This window comes from Mus musculus, chromosome 13, assembly GCF_000001635.26.
Source record: "Mus musculus strain C57BL/6J chromosome 13, GRCm38.p6 C57BL/6J".
Taxonomy (NCBI): Eukaryota; Metazoa; Chordata; class Mammalia; order Rodentia; family Muridae; genus Mus; species Mus musculus.
In genome coordinates, this window is record NC_000079.6 from 110333734 (window position 1) to 110347546 (window position 13813).

Below are 13813 nucleotides of genomic sequence, written 5' to 3' on the forward strand. Positions count from 1 at the left end.
GTCAAAAGTGGGCCACCGATGCTTCGATTCCGAGAACAACCATGGGATGTTCCAGCCCTAAGTCATCACCGATGTCCTGACCACACCCTGATACCACCAACTTCCTGCTTCCCCGTGTAACTGCCTAAGAATGTGCAATTGTATTGCCCTACCCCTCCCACTGATAAGTATCTGTACTTCCCCTTTTGCTTGTGCATTTAAGCCTTGGGCCTTACTCAATACATTTGGGGCTTTGATGCATTCCAGAACGGTTTCCATGTCGTTATTTGCACAAGGCCCTCGTCCCTCTCTAACCCCCCATTTGGTTCTTAGGAGGAGGTCCCCTCGAGACCCTCGAATAACTGGACCTGCTGGAGGGGTCACAAAATAGCATATAAAACATGGTCATACAAAAAGAAATCTCACTGGGAAAAGTAGCCAACTTCTTTGTTCCATCTATTAGTGATGACGACGATGATGATGATAACAATAGTAATAAATTACCCCTTGGTTAATTTGAGAAAGGTACATTTTTTCTTTTGGATCTGGTATTATTGCTTCATTCGCAACAGTTGTCAAAATAATATTGCTGTAGCTCATAGTAGATATCAAAAATAATCTAGCAATATCCATAAAAGGTACTAACAGAGGATGAAACAGTGAAGTGATTTAAACCCACAATATTGTAGCTATAGAATTTTATTGAGAGCTAGCAAGTTAACAAATATGCTAAATGTGTGTGTGTGTGTGTCTGTATATTCTCACTTTATGGTTTTTGAAGTATTCACACAAATTAATCACAGAAATGTACATTTTCAGTTAATAAAAAACTTTAATCATCCATTTATGGTTAACATTTGCTATTTCTAAAATCTCATTATGTGGGCTTATGAGTGTGAGTGTGTCCCACCATGCATGGGTGCGGCTCAGAGGCCAACTGTGAGTATCAGTCTTCATTTTCTATCCTGGGAACACGTGGCTCTTGGTCACTGATGCATAGTTCATACCTGATGGCCCATAAGCTCTTGGGGATTCTTCTGTATCCTCCTTCCATGGATTCATAGATGTGCAGAAATTACAGAGGCATGCGCTATAGCATCTGCCTTCTCAGAACCCAAACTCAGGTTATCAGGCTTGCATGGTGAATGCCTTACCCGCTGGGCTACCTCCCTAGCCTGACACTTGTATTTTTCCTTATAGAATGATATTGTATGCATCAACATCCTTGTGACTCTGGCTTAAATCTCACTGTTATTGTACACGCACACGCACACACACACACACACACACACAACTTTTAAACCAGATATTTCCTATCTTTATTTTCCTCACATCTCTTTAAACTGTTTGACAGTTTCATACATTTACATAATGAATTTTAGTTATTTTTACATCGCATTCTACTACTTTATCTCAAAATATAAGTGATTCTGTCTTAAATGTGACAGTTAAAATAATTATGCAGTCGGGGAGTTTCTCTTCTTGAAGCATTTCTCTTACACATTAAAAAAAAAGTGTCAGTTCAAAACCATACATGAATATACAATGAGAAAGCAAACATAAATCAATAAATAAAGGAAATGTACAGTAAAGAGTACCGTGTAGTTGTGTGTCACATACAACTGCATATAAATTTAAAAGCCAATTTTTTAATTACCTGCTGGCTCATGCCTGTAATCCCTGCACTTCAGATGCTGATATAAGAATATTGCTTAAGACTGTCTCAAAAAAAGTGTTGCAACAAAGAAACAGATATACAAAAAGCCAAAGCATAGTACATTTTTGCTGGGTTTAGCTTCTTTTATTGTTTCTTAATTTAATCTGTCAAGCAGCAAAGGATCCTATGATTTAATTCATTTTTTTAAAAAAAGGTTTTGTTTTATTAATTTTATGTTCATTGGTGTTTTACCGGCATATGTGTTCATGAGAGGGTATCAAATCCCCTGGAACAGAAGTCCCAGGCAGTTGTGAGCTGCCATGTGAGTGCTAGGAACTGAATCCAGGTCCTCTGGAAGACTGAGCCAGTGCTCTTAACCACTGAGTCATCTCTCCAGCCCCCATTTATTGACTTTTTTAAAAATTAGAATTCGTTTGTAAGTCATATTCACAAAGTCCTTAAGCCTTCCCTTGCTCTATTTCTACTTCTGTTTTCAATTTCACTGTACTCCTGTCTTTAGCCATTCAATCTCCCTTTGAAACAAACGGACTTTGTTCCTGAATTGTGTGCACATTTGGGCAGCCTGAATAGCAGTGTTTTAGATCTATTTCATTGGAAACAATCATCGGTTTTGGAAAATATAGACCATTTCTCCTCAAAAATCTCAATGATGAGAGCTAAGCAAATACAGTGACCTAAAAAATAGTTTTAAAAGCATAAATGTATCAAGTAAGGGTGTATGTTGTATTTGTGTTGGTGACTAAAGAGATTGAGTATGAAGGAGACTATTATTTTTCTGAAATAAATTAGGATTAGCTTTTATCTTTTTAAAAGATTTACCCCTTAATCTCTATTTCTTCTGTTCATTTAAATTTTCTCTCTGAATTTATTTCCAATACATAATCATTGTTGGTGATGATGGTAGAGAAAGATCTAAAAAAGGGTGGGGCAAGAGCCTCCTTTTTTAAAAAAAATTAAATTAATTTTTTTTTTTTTTACTTATTTACTTAACATCCTGCTCACGGCCTCCCTCCTGGTTACCCCCCTCCCACAATCCTTCCCTTCTCCCCCTCTCCCACCTTCTCATCTGAGCAGGATACCTGCCCCCTGTCTGCCTCACCCCCCACCCCCCACCCCCCACCCCCCACCCCCCACCCCCCACCCCCACACCGACTTCACATCTGCTGCACTTCCTCTCCCGCTGAGGCCAGACAAGGCAGCCCAGCTAGAAGACCATATTCCCCCCCCCCCCCCCCCCAGGCAACAGCTTTTGCGGTAGTCCCCACTCCAGTTGTTCAGAACCCACATGAAGACCAAGCTGCACATCTGCTACAGATGTGTGGGGAGTCCTAGGTCCAGCCTGTGTATGTTTTTTGGTTGATGGTTCAGACTCTGAGCATCTCAAAGGTTCAGGTTTGTTGACTCTGTTAGTCTTCCTGTAGAGTTCCTATCCCCTTTGCTGTCTGCAAATCTTCCTCCTGTTCTTCCATAAGAGTCCCCAAGGTTCATCCATTGTTTGGCTGTGGGTCTCTGCATCTGTCAGAGTCTGCTGCTAGATGGAGCCTCCCAGAGGACACCTTGCTCCTGTCTGCAAGCATAATAGTATCATCAGTAGTGTTAAGGATTGGTGCTTGCCCATGGAATGGGTCTCAAGTTGGGCCAGTTACTGGTTGGCCATTCCCTCAATCTCGGGTAAGAACCTCTTAAGAGAAGACATGTGTGGTGAGACTGACTCTTTCAGACCATGTCAGTGGGGCTCTGTCCACTAGTCTTCATCTTTTCACTTCACTTCTGGGATGGAAACCTTCAACCCAGATTTCTCAAACAACCTTGCCAGCTACTTTACGGTTTGATCAAAAAGTGGGATGAATTTAGAGGACTTTAGTTCTGCCTTTTATGGCACCTCGTGTGGTAATGGCTCAACAATGGGGACTGGGAATGTGGCTTCGCTTCGTGGGCTCCTGCTCACACCGGTCCTTCTCAGTAGGCAGTTTGTGGGAGTTGAGGGCTCCTGGCAGTTCTGCCACCTTTGCTCCAGACCTTGCCGAACAGAAGGTAATGGGATTCAGAGTGCAGGGAGGAAACACAAAAGAAGACATTAGATGTGTAGAAAGATTCAGCAGGAAGCTTGGGGGAGACAGTTCCCTTGGTAATCACTGCAGGAGCATGAAGACCTGAGTTCAGATCTCCTGTGCCCAAGGGAAAAGCTAGGAATGGTTCTGAGCACTGAAATCCCAAGGCTGGGGAGGCAGAGGGTTCCTGGGATTTGTTGGCTAGCCGGGTGCTCAGTGAGTGAACTCTAGATTCAGTGACTGACTCTTTTCAAAAAAATAGCATGCAGACCTTACTCCTGGACATGGTGTCTGTCTTAGAGCATAGTTGATATATCCAGTGACATTCCATCAGAGAGAACTGATTTCTTTCCCCTCCAAGATATCAGTTGTAAATAGCTTCTTGGTTAGGAGTGGGACTTTGTTTCCATTTCCCTAATCTCCTTTCTGAGATGTTCCCTGGTTTGAACTTAGGCAAATTGTATATGTATCTTATTTTATTACTTTATTTATTTATTTTGGGGGGGTAGGACTGGGAGATGTGAGGAGTGGGTGTGGCGGCAGTCCCAAAGGCGCCAGGGACTGCAGCTAAGTCATATGACTTGCACCTGACTTCCTCATATAAGCCACAAACATCTTGAGAGCTGCGCAGGTGTACCAGGATACCGGTGAATCCATTTTGATGGAGATATGCCCCTGCTGCCCTGATTAGCTGAAGCTGCGTGCCTGGTGAAGTGGTGTGGCCTGTTGTGCGTGGATGGGAACTGAGAGTATAAAAGAGTGAGAGGCCCAAGGTTTGGGGGAGATATAAACAAGGGAGATATAAAAAAGGGAGATATAAACAAGGGAGATATAAACAAGGGAGAGATAAACAAGGGAGAGATAAACAAGGGAGATATAAACAGGGGGAGATATAAACAAGAAGAAACAGGACTGAATAAACATGTGCAGAAGGATCCTGTAGCAGCGTCTTTCTTCCTGGCCAGTTGGGCGGCGCGAGAAGTGGTGCCGAAACCTGGGACCCAGGACCCAGGACAAGGGACAAGAAACATCTTCAGGCACGAATGAAGACCCCCTGCTACAGGGAGGATTCAGAACTGCATCACGGGGAAGGAGTGGTTAATAAAGGTTCCCGTAAAACAGACTATTGAGAAGGATCCGGCGTGGATTCAGAACTCTTCAGCTGGGGAACGGTACTGATGAAGAGAAAGAAGAAAGATGAAGACTCAATAAACTGCTGTTAGAAGGACTGGTGGTAGTGTCGTTCTTGCTGGTCAAGAGTGGATGCGACAATTGGTGGCCCTTACGGGGACCCGACTCCCCCACCAAGTTCAGAACTTTCAGCAGTCAGTGGTTGCAGGCAGGGTAAGTTCATGGTAAGTGAAACTTGCGACCCCAGGAGTTTGGGAAGGACCTCGGATAAAATAGAGGCAAGCATAAAGTTGCCAGGAAGCAGGCACAAGGTAAAGAAAGGTTCCTGGTTTGGGGACAAGTTAAGGTTCCTGGCTTTGGGACGAGTTAAGGTTCCTGGCTTTGGGACAAGTTAAGGTTCAAGATTTTGGGACAAGTTAAGGAACTATGATGAGCTCAGTGTAGTGATCAATAGATCCTCGCTGTGTAGTTATGCTTTTTTCTCCCATTGACCCTTTGTGGGTAGGTCTGATAGTTTTGGTCTTGTTTGTTCTGATATATGGACTCTGTTACTGTTTGAATCAAGAGGCAGTCAAGACAGGTCAGAAAATCCTTATAGAGCAACAAGAGAGTATGTCGGAAGAGGAGAAGGGCTTAAAAAGAAAAAGGAAAAAGAAAGGAGACACAGTGTTAGGAGGTGGACAGAAAGGACAAAACAAAAGAGTTGAGGCAGAGGAGGAAGGCGAATTAGCTTCTGCGCCTCCTCCCTATGCCTCCTCGGCAGTGAAAACTTGACTCTCGTATTGATTCCCCAGATGGACACACAGGTGATTGAGGTTATGGTCTCATCACCACGAGGTATTGTGTCCATCTCCACTGGGGATCGACCAGATCCGGTGTTGACTTGGGCGAGAGGGTCTGTTTGTGTGTTTCCACAGGACCAGACAGAACCTCTTTGGGTGCCAGAGAGATTGGTGAGATGCTGCAAAAATGAGACTACTGATCCAGTTGCCCCTGTGGATGTGGTGGATGGTCCCACAAGCACAAACGATGGAGCCGAGATGGGAAATCCTTTCGGTGTTTCAGAAGCCGATACCAGCTCGACATGACGTTCAAATTTTTCTATGCCTTTTTGATCCCTGAATTCCCCTTAAAGAGATAGCCCCTCTGGCTATCTATCCCTTGCTTCAGGGAAGATGAGTGGGGATGAGAGTCCTGGGATGTATGCTTGTTATAGTGTGTGTGTGTTATGTGTTTGGCACATGTGTTAGGTGCAGAGTGTGCAGGCCCGCACTTTCGCCATGGTAGCATAGGCTTTTGCTGCAGTGGAGGTGGGACAATCTCCTCAGATTCGGTTTGCCACTCTAAAAGAAATTATGCTGCATTATGCCGTGGGGTGCGAGGCTAAGCACTGCACAGAGGATAGCTTGCTGTTGGCATCCTGTGGAAGGCATGTCTGATTGCATGAAGGTTCAGTGTCCTAGTTCCCTTCCCCCAGGAAAAACTACACGGGAGCTGGCCAAGACCTCTCTGGGTGATGAGCCCAAGGGATGGCTTTGTGTAGGGCCCCTATGTTTGCACACTGGGGATCAGACCTCTACCTTCACCCATGAGGCTTGCTTGCAGCAATTAAGATCTGGTCATAGATTAATCAACATCCTGGCCTTTTGATGCACCTGCTGCAAGCAAAACACAAACTCCCCAGGTGTGGCTTGGCATGATAGAGAGGTAGTCAGTGATAAGACTCCCTGGGCATGTCACCAACCTAAGACAGGGATCAAACCAATGCTGTTTGTCTCCCATGGACGGGTAAGGAGCATGGCTGCGGGGGGCTATCTACAGACATTCTCTCTGCCAAAAAAGAAAAAAGGGGGAGATGTGAGGAGCGGGTGTGGCGGCAGTCCCAAAGGCGCCAGGGACTGCAGCTAAGTCATATGACTTGCACCTGACTTCCTCATATAAGCCACAAACATCTTGAGAGCTGCGCAGGTGTACCAGGATACCGGTGAATCCATTTTGATGGAGATATGCCCCTGCTGCCCTGATTAGCTGAAGCTGCGTGCCTGGTGAAGTGGTGTGGCCTGTTGTGCGTGGATGGGAACTGAGAGTATAAAAAAGTGAGAGGCCCAAGGTTTGGGGGAGATATAAACAAGGGAGATATAAACAAGGGAGAGATAAACAAGGGAGAGATAAACAAGGGAGATATAAACAAGGGAGAGATAAACAGGGGAGATATAAACAAGAAGAAACAGGACTGAATAAACGTGTGCAGAAGATCCTGTAGCATCGTTCTTCCTGGCCAGTTGGGCGCGCGCAAGAGGGAGAGAGACTTTATTTATTTTGGCAGGACTGTTGGGGTACAGAGAGAGACACAGACAAAGAGACAGAGAGAATATGAAGTTGAGTGGGTAAATATTTTTAAGTAAAATAAATAAAAATATTAATGTAGAGAATGATTGAAAAAGAGACATCAACTTTTACCTCTGGCCTCCAGCTGAATTCTCACACATCCAGTAGAACACATACCAAATAAATCAACAAAAATGTTAAAAAAATAATAAAAAGTATAGATAGCAAAGGAAACAAATATGATCAAAGTAGGGTATGCATGTGTTTGAACTGTCACAGTGAAACCCATTCATCTGTACAATGAATGTGTACTGATAAAAGACAGCGGGTTGCTAGAGCTACTGATCGTACGTTCTTTAGTGCCAGAGTCCTCCGATGCCTTTGTAAAAAATTCTTTTTACTTCCCATTCCTCAAAATTCTTATCTATACTCATGTATCGGTTTACTGCCAACTTCCCTTGGCTGTGCTCAAATTTGCTCTTGCATTCGAGCTAGTTTAGTTCATAATTTGAATGTATTTCTAGGACATCCCAGAGGAATAAAGTCTTATGCAACTTCCCATACTGAGCTCGACATGCATGTCTTTCTGAAGACACCTATTTTACCCTTTCAGGTAGGCTTAGACAATTTTATCTTTGCTCACATAGTGGTAATTCTGGATAGCACTTGTTACAGGACCCATAGGCTGTAGACTGTACCGACCATCCCAACAGGGAAGGTATGGCTGTAAAATGTGAAGAAGTCCACAGTAAGAAACTAGACAGAGAGCAACATGCAATGCTGTATGCATTTTCTCTGCTTCACTTGGCTTAATATCCCCGCCCTCTCTTCACTGATATTCCCCACTCAATTACATGCCTTTGAAAGCACCCTCATCGACACACTCAGAAAATTGTCAACCCAGTGATCCTAAATGCTTTCTAGCTGACAGCCAAGGTTAACTATCACAGCACATATGGAAACTAAGTCTTTATACATTGAACTTCATTTGAGACTCTCAGAGCTGCTGGAGGGTGCAAACCCATTCTTCTACAAACCAACCATCCTAGTTTTGACTCTTGATGTCACATCCTTGTTTCTAATTTTCTAGAAAGAAATTTGGGCAAGACCTACTATGAAGAGACTTTTAATGCGAGGGCTGACTAGCTATTTCAAATTTCACCAGCATGAAGATGTTGTAGCTAATTCTTCTTTATTGCTATTATTTTTTTAATCTGAATGTTTTAGTATAGGGGAATGCCAGGGCCAGGAAGCAGGAGTGCGTGGGTTGGGGAGCAGGGGGAGGGGGCAAGATATAGGGGATTTTCGGAGAGGAAACTAGGAAAGGGGATAGCATTTGAAATGTAAATGAAGAAAATATCTAATAAATATTTTTAAAGATTAAAAAAAGCCAGTGTCAACACACTCATCAACGTTCAGAACGTTAGTGATAAGCATGATTGTAAAAAAAATATTTCAAAAATATTACTGTATGATGTAAAGATTATTGTATTGACTAAGGTATTTGTAAGCCTTGAAGAGTAAGATCATGAGAGAGCATGAAGTAATGAGAAGACCATTCCCAGACAGAAAAGACCCCGAGGAGGCCATACAAGAGATGACCCCATACCTCATCCCAATTGCTGTGCAATTCTTGTGTCTCAAATGCTTTCAAGTAATTTCTCATATTCCTTTTCTGGGCAACCTTGGAGCATTCTTGTTAGCACCCCTTTTCAGCTTTGAATTTTATAGAAATTCTCAGAAAGAATGACTAATGTTTTGAAGCGACATAGCTCATAGGCATCAGAGCTGTGGTTCAAATTTTGGTCCTCTAAACAATGCAGTGTTTCGTTTGCCCCTGTATTACACTGCTAGACACAGCCATGTGCAGGCCAGGCCTAGGCAGACAATCAGCCTCCAGCAAATGCGCCCAACGGGGTGTGCCTGCTCCTCTCTAATTACGTTAGCAGCAGTGTATAAACCCTTCCGAACAGTTTGAGATTTACTCTTTCTTTTAAACAAGCAAGCTAATACAAATGCTAATGTTCTCTAATAATGGGTCTCTTTTGTACCAAAGCAGGCACTAATTCTTGTTTTCTTCCCAGGTAAATTCTGTTATATAATTAGTACATTAGTAATCTAGTCTCAATGGCCTGCCTCGACTTTTCCAATGACCCAAGTGCGTGTTCATTTACCACAAGCGTTCATACCAGCACCACTTTGCTTCTTTCTTCATAGTATTTATCTTTTCCCTCCTAGTTAGGAACTCACTTTTGTGGTCTCTCATTCAGTATTTTATCTAGACTCTAGTCGTGTTTTTGATGTTTTCATTTATCACTGAAACCCCAGGCCTTATTATAATATCCCAGCAGCTAATATTTGTGGGTTGGGCAGCTCCTTGGCAGAGAGATGAACAGATGATCAGATAAGAAGCCCACAAGTCGATGAGCTATTTCAGATTATTCTTGTTGAAGAAGGCTTTCACAAATGTGCTAGGATTTAACCCAGGCTTTGAAGGGGGGCAGGGTGGGGGCAGGGAGAGGTAATATTGCAATTCCCATGCTGACAATGCACAGGTTGATTATGTTTTTCCCCACTAAATGCAGCCAAGAAGATACATCCTAAATTAAGCTTCCCGGCTTCCTTTTGAACACAGGTGGAGACGATATTAGGCAGCGAGACTAATTAGAGGAAGAAGCAAAACTCACTCTTGAGTGAGCCATACTCTACTCTCCCTCTGGGCTCTTTAAGTGTAATCTGTGTTTGGTGGATGTATCCCTTCGTAAAAGAGAAAAGAACAGCCAGGCGGGCAAGTAGACCATGCCTACAGACAGAAGAACCGCTAAGGTTGAACAGGTCCCAAACCCTAGAAATCTCAGAATTGAGAACAGCAGGTGGGAGGCCATCTCCCTGCCAAACTACTTGACATTTAATCATGACACCCCCATTGAGAGGACCATGACAACCAGTCATGTAGTGAGGAATCAGCTTCCCTACCTGGGCAGTCCTTCCCACAAAAGGTATTTAATCCCTGGTTCACCCTGAGTAAGGTGTACGTATGTATACACATCTGCCATAAATAAAGCAGTTTGGCCAAGCAAGGACTTCAATCAAGGATCTCCGCTCAGATGGAGGCCTTCATCTTAAAGAGCCACACCTAAATCTGGCAGAGAAGGCCTTCTCTCTTCCAGCCCCTTTCTGCACCCACTTGGAACCAAGCCGCACTCTGCCCCTGTCCTCAGCCATCCCCTTCCTGCTTGGCATGTACCCACTGACTTCTGTTCCCAACTCCCCAAGGTCCGCAGTGGAGTCTGGGTACCCAGGAGGACAGGAACCATAAACATCCTTCCCAAATCGCAACCTTCCCAGACCCTACTGTTTCTCACCCAGGATAAACATGGCTGGGACCCCTGTCATGGACTGTGTTCTGCCCCCATGCCCGGCAAAGCCATGTTTGCACACTTATCTGAATAAAGAATTAGAAGTAAACGGAAAGAACGATGGTGCCTTGCCATCAAGCCAAGGGGCATGCTTGCTTTGCTCTAATATCTGAAAAGGAAGCACAACAGAAGAGTTGCTTCACCTGCTCAGTGTCAGGATGCATTGTCCAACTTCTCTGATTGCCCCCATATCTAGTTCAGGACTATGTGCTCTACCTTGTAGGTACTACCACACAAAACTTTCTTCTTTAGCTACACAAAGCTCATATAGACCTATCAAAGAGGTTTTTCTTTGTATATCTCTTCATTTTTCTTTTCGGGCTAAAATTTCTCTTCCTGGTGTACTTTTCCAGCACTCTCTTAAGCCTTCATTCTAAGCTTTAGCTGGCTCTGCTAAGAAGTTAATAGTTATTTTTCTTCTAGCTTGGCTATTGCATTTTCTTTTCATCCTTGGATTTTGAATGTCACTTCAGCCTTTCCTACCATGGATACTTCACAATATGTCTCCTGAATCTTCTAGAACAAAATGAGCTTCACAGGCTCTTCCTGTGCTGACCATGGGAGGAAGACAGGCTTGTTACTAACTATTCTTCATTCAAATCTGCTCTCCATGTTCTTGCTAGAACACCGTTGTCATGAACACGGCACTCCCTCCTGATCGCTCTGCTATCATTAAGAGCGGTACTCTTGGTTCCGTTACTTATCAGATAATTGAGTTGAAGTAGATGTGGTCTAGACAAATCATGGCAGATGGGACGAGAGTGACAAAAGATTGCCCTTTGAGAAATAACGGCCAGAAGGGGACATGCTGTGCATCATTCCACTCTTGGCTGTCTTCATGACCGACCTCCAGCCACATGGGTGTCCATGGTCAAGAATTTGAAAGAGAACAAGAAAGTATATGTGGAAGTATTTGGAGCAGGAGAGGAATGAAATGGAGAAAGATGAAATCTGTATAATTTGCTCTTCAGTCTGTCTCTGCCTATCTTATACATCATTGTCCTGAAGCATTTGCTCCAGGAGGCAGGTCGCTTGGATTACAGAGCCGAGGGTAAGAGATGGTCACATACCTGGGAGAACAGTGGCTTGGAAGATTCTTGAGCTTGCTTCCCTCCCAATGTACAAGAGGAGTAAACAGCTGCTGCAGATGTGACTGAGCAACCAAACTGCAGAAAGAAAGATGTTCAGACCGTGGAGTTGCCTCCGAGCCTTGTGGCGAGCAGGAGCGCAGTGTTGAGTCGGAGCAGCTGTGACCCGTGCTGGGTGTGCATTCTGATGGTGCAGATGCTTTTGAATCACTCATGCTCCTCTTAGTAACCCCGGGGAAAACCACCCTGGTTCACGGAATTGTTTATTAGTTCAATCATTTCCTAAGGAAGACGGTGCTTTGCGGGAACACTCGAATTAGTAAACTCAAACAAGGGGGCGGAGGGAGGATGGCTTGTTGCCCACTAAGCACTTGCTGTTCTTGTGCAGGATCAGACTTTGGTTCCCAGCACCCACATGGAAGCTCACAAGCCATCTGTAACTCCAGTTCCAGGGGATTCAACGCTCTTTGCTGGCCTCTATAGATACCTGGCATGCAAGCGGTACACAGGCACACATGCAGGCAAAACACCCATACCCATTAAAATATGAAGGTATATAATGTAATTCCAAAGTCGGTAGAAAAGGGACAAGGTTGAAAACCACCTGGGAGCTCAGAGTCATGAATTCTGGTCCTGATTGATTCATAATTCTCTGTGAAGCTGCAGGGAAGGTAAATAAAGTTTCTAAGCTTGTTCTTGTTGTAAAATGGGAACTTTCCATCCAGACAGCTTCAAAGCAGCTTTTTTTTTCTTTTAAATCTGAGGTTCTATAATGCTACAATAGAGGTTATTATCCTCTTCTGACACTACTTTAACAAAATATCCCGAGATAGGTATCTCACTGGAACAACTGGGTTCGAATACTGCCTCTATTACTTTCATTCATTCTGAGATCTTTGGTTACATTTTCATTTTCTTAGTTGTCAATCATCTCGTCTGTAAACTGGGAATTGTAAGAGTTTTAGAGTCACTGTTGTAGTAAGTGAAGGAAAATCACTCACTATGGTGTGAGGACACAGAAGCCACACAGGTCATTTCTCTGATATGTCTGGAGTCTTCTCAGAAATGCCTACTGAGAGAGAAAGATGTGTGTGTGTGTGTGTGTGTGTGTGTGTGTGTGTGTGTGTGTTTGATGGGTTTTCAGATAACCTCACAAACTTTAAAAGATTATATGTTAATACATAAAACTTAATTTCCCCTCTCAAATTCTAGATGTTGCCTACATTTAAAATATAAGCCCAACACAGTCCTGAAGCCTGAGAAGCGGGCCTGATAAACATGGCGTTTACTGAGTTTCAGTCTTGAGCTTTTGACAGGTATTGGGGTTCTGGGGATCTCATACCTCAGTAGACACGGTCTCTGTTACTAGCGAGAATTTAGAGAACATATGTCAGAAAGACGGTCCAACTTCCTTCATTTTCAGCCTCAGCTATTCACTAAAGCCAATCTGGCCTCCAGAAGGGAAACCACATCTGCAGGATGGAGCTGTGGTTTCCATGGCAACAGCAGAGGTCAGTAGCTGCAGTCACACCTCCATCCGGCTTGATTGCCTTGGCGATTTACCATCCCCTGTGCTCCCTTTTGTTTGTGCATCTCTCATTTGCTTAATTCCTATCTCTAGGAATCCTCAAATGGAAAACCACGGGAGCTGAATTTAGATTAAAACCTGCAGGCTTTATTAAAATGTCCGGGAACTCTGTTTATCTTCTAAGTCTTAGGCCTGGGCTTTGAGAAATTAAGTCCAATACCCTCTACTACAGTCTTTCATACGGTACTAAAGCTTGGATCTTTTTGTTTGCAATACCATATGCTATTATTTATTTATTCGTTTTATTGTTTTGGGGTTTCTTCCCCTGTTTTTTCAAGACAGGGTTTCTCTGTGTAGCCCTGACTGTCCTGGAACTCACTCTGTAGACCAGGCTGGCCTCGAACTCAGAGATCCTCTTGCCTCTGCCTCCCAAGTCCTGAGATTAAAGGCCTGTGCTACCACTGCCTGGCTTTATTTTAAAAACAGTTTTAAATCCATGTCACTTCTGCCTGCAACACTGCATTTTAACCACAAAGGTAAGAGATGTGTTCGGTTAGAATCCACTTGTGAGTTATCAGACGGTCTTACTTGTGGCCTTTGCTTTGTCCCCT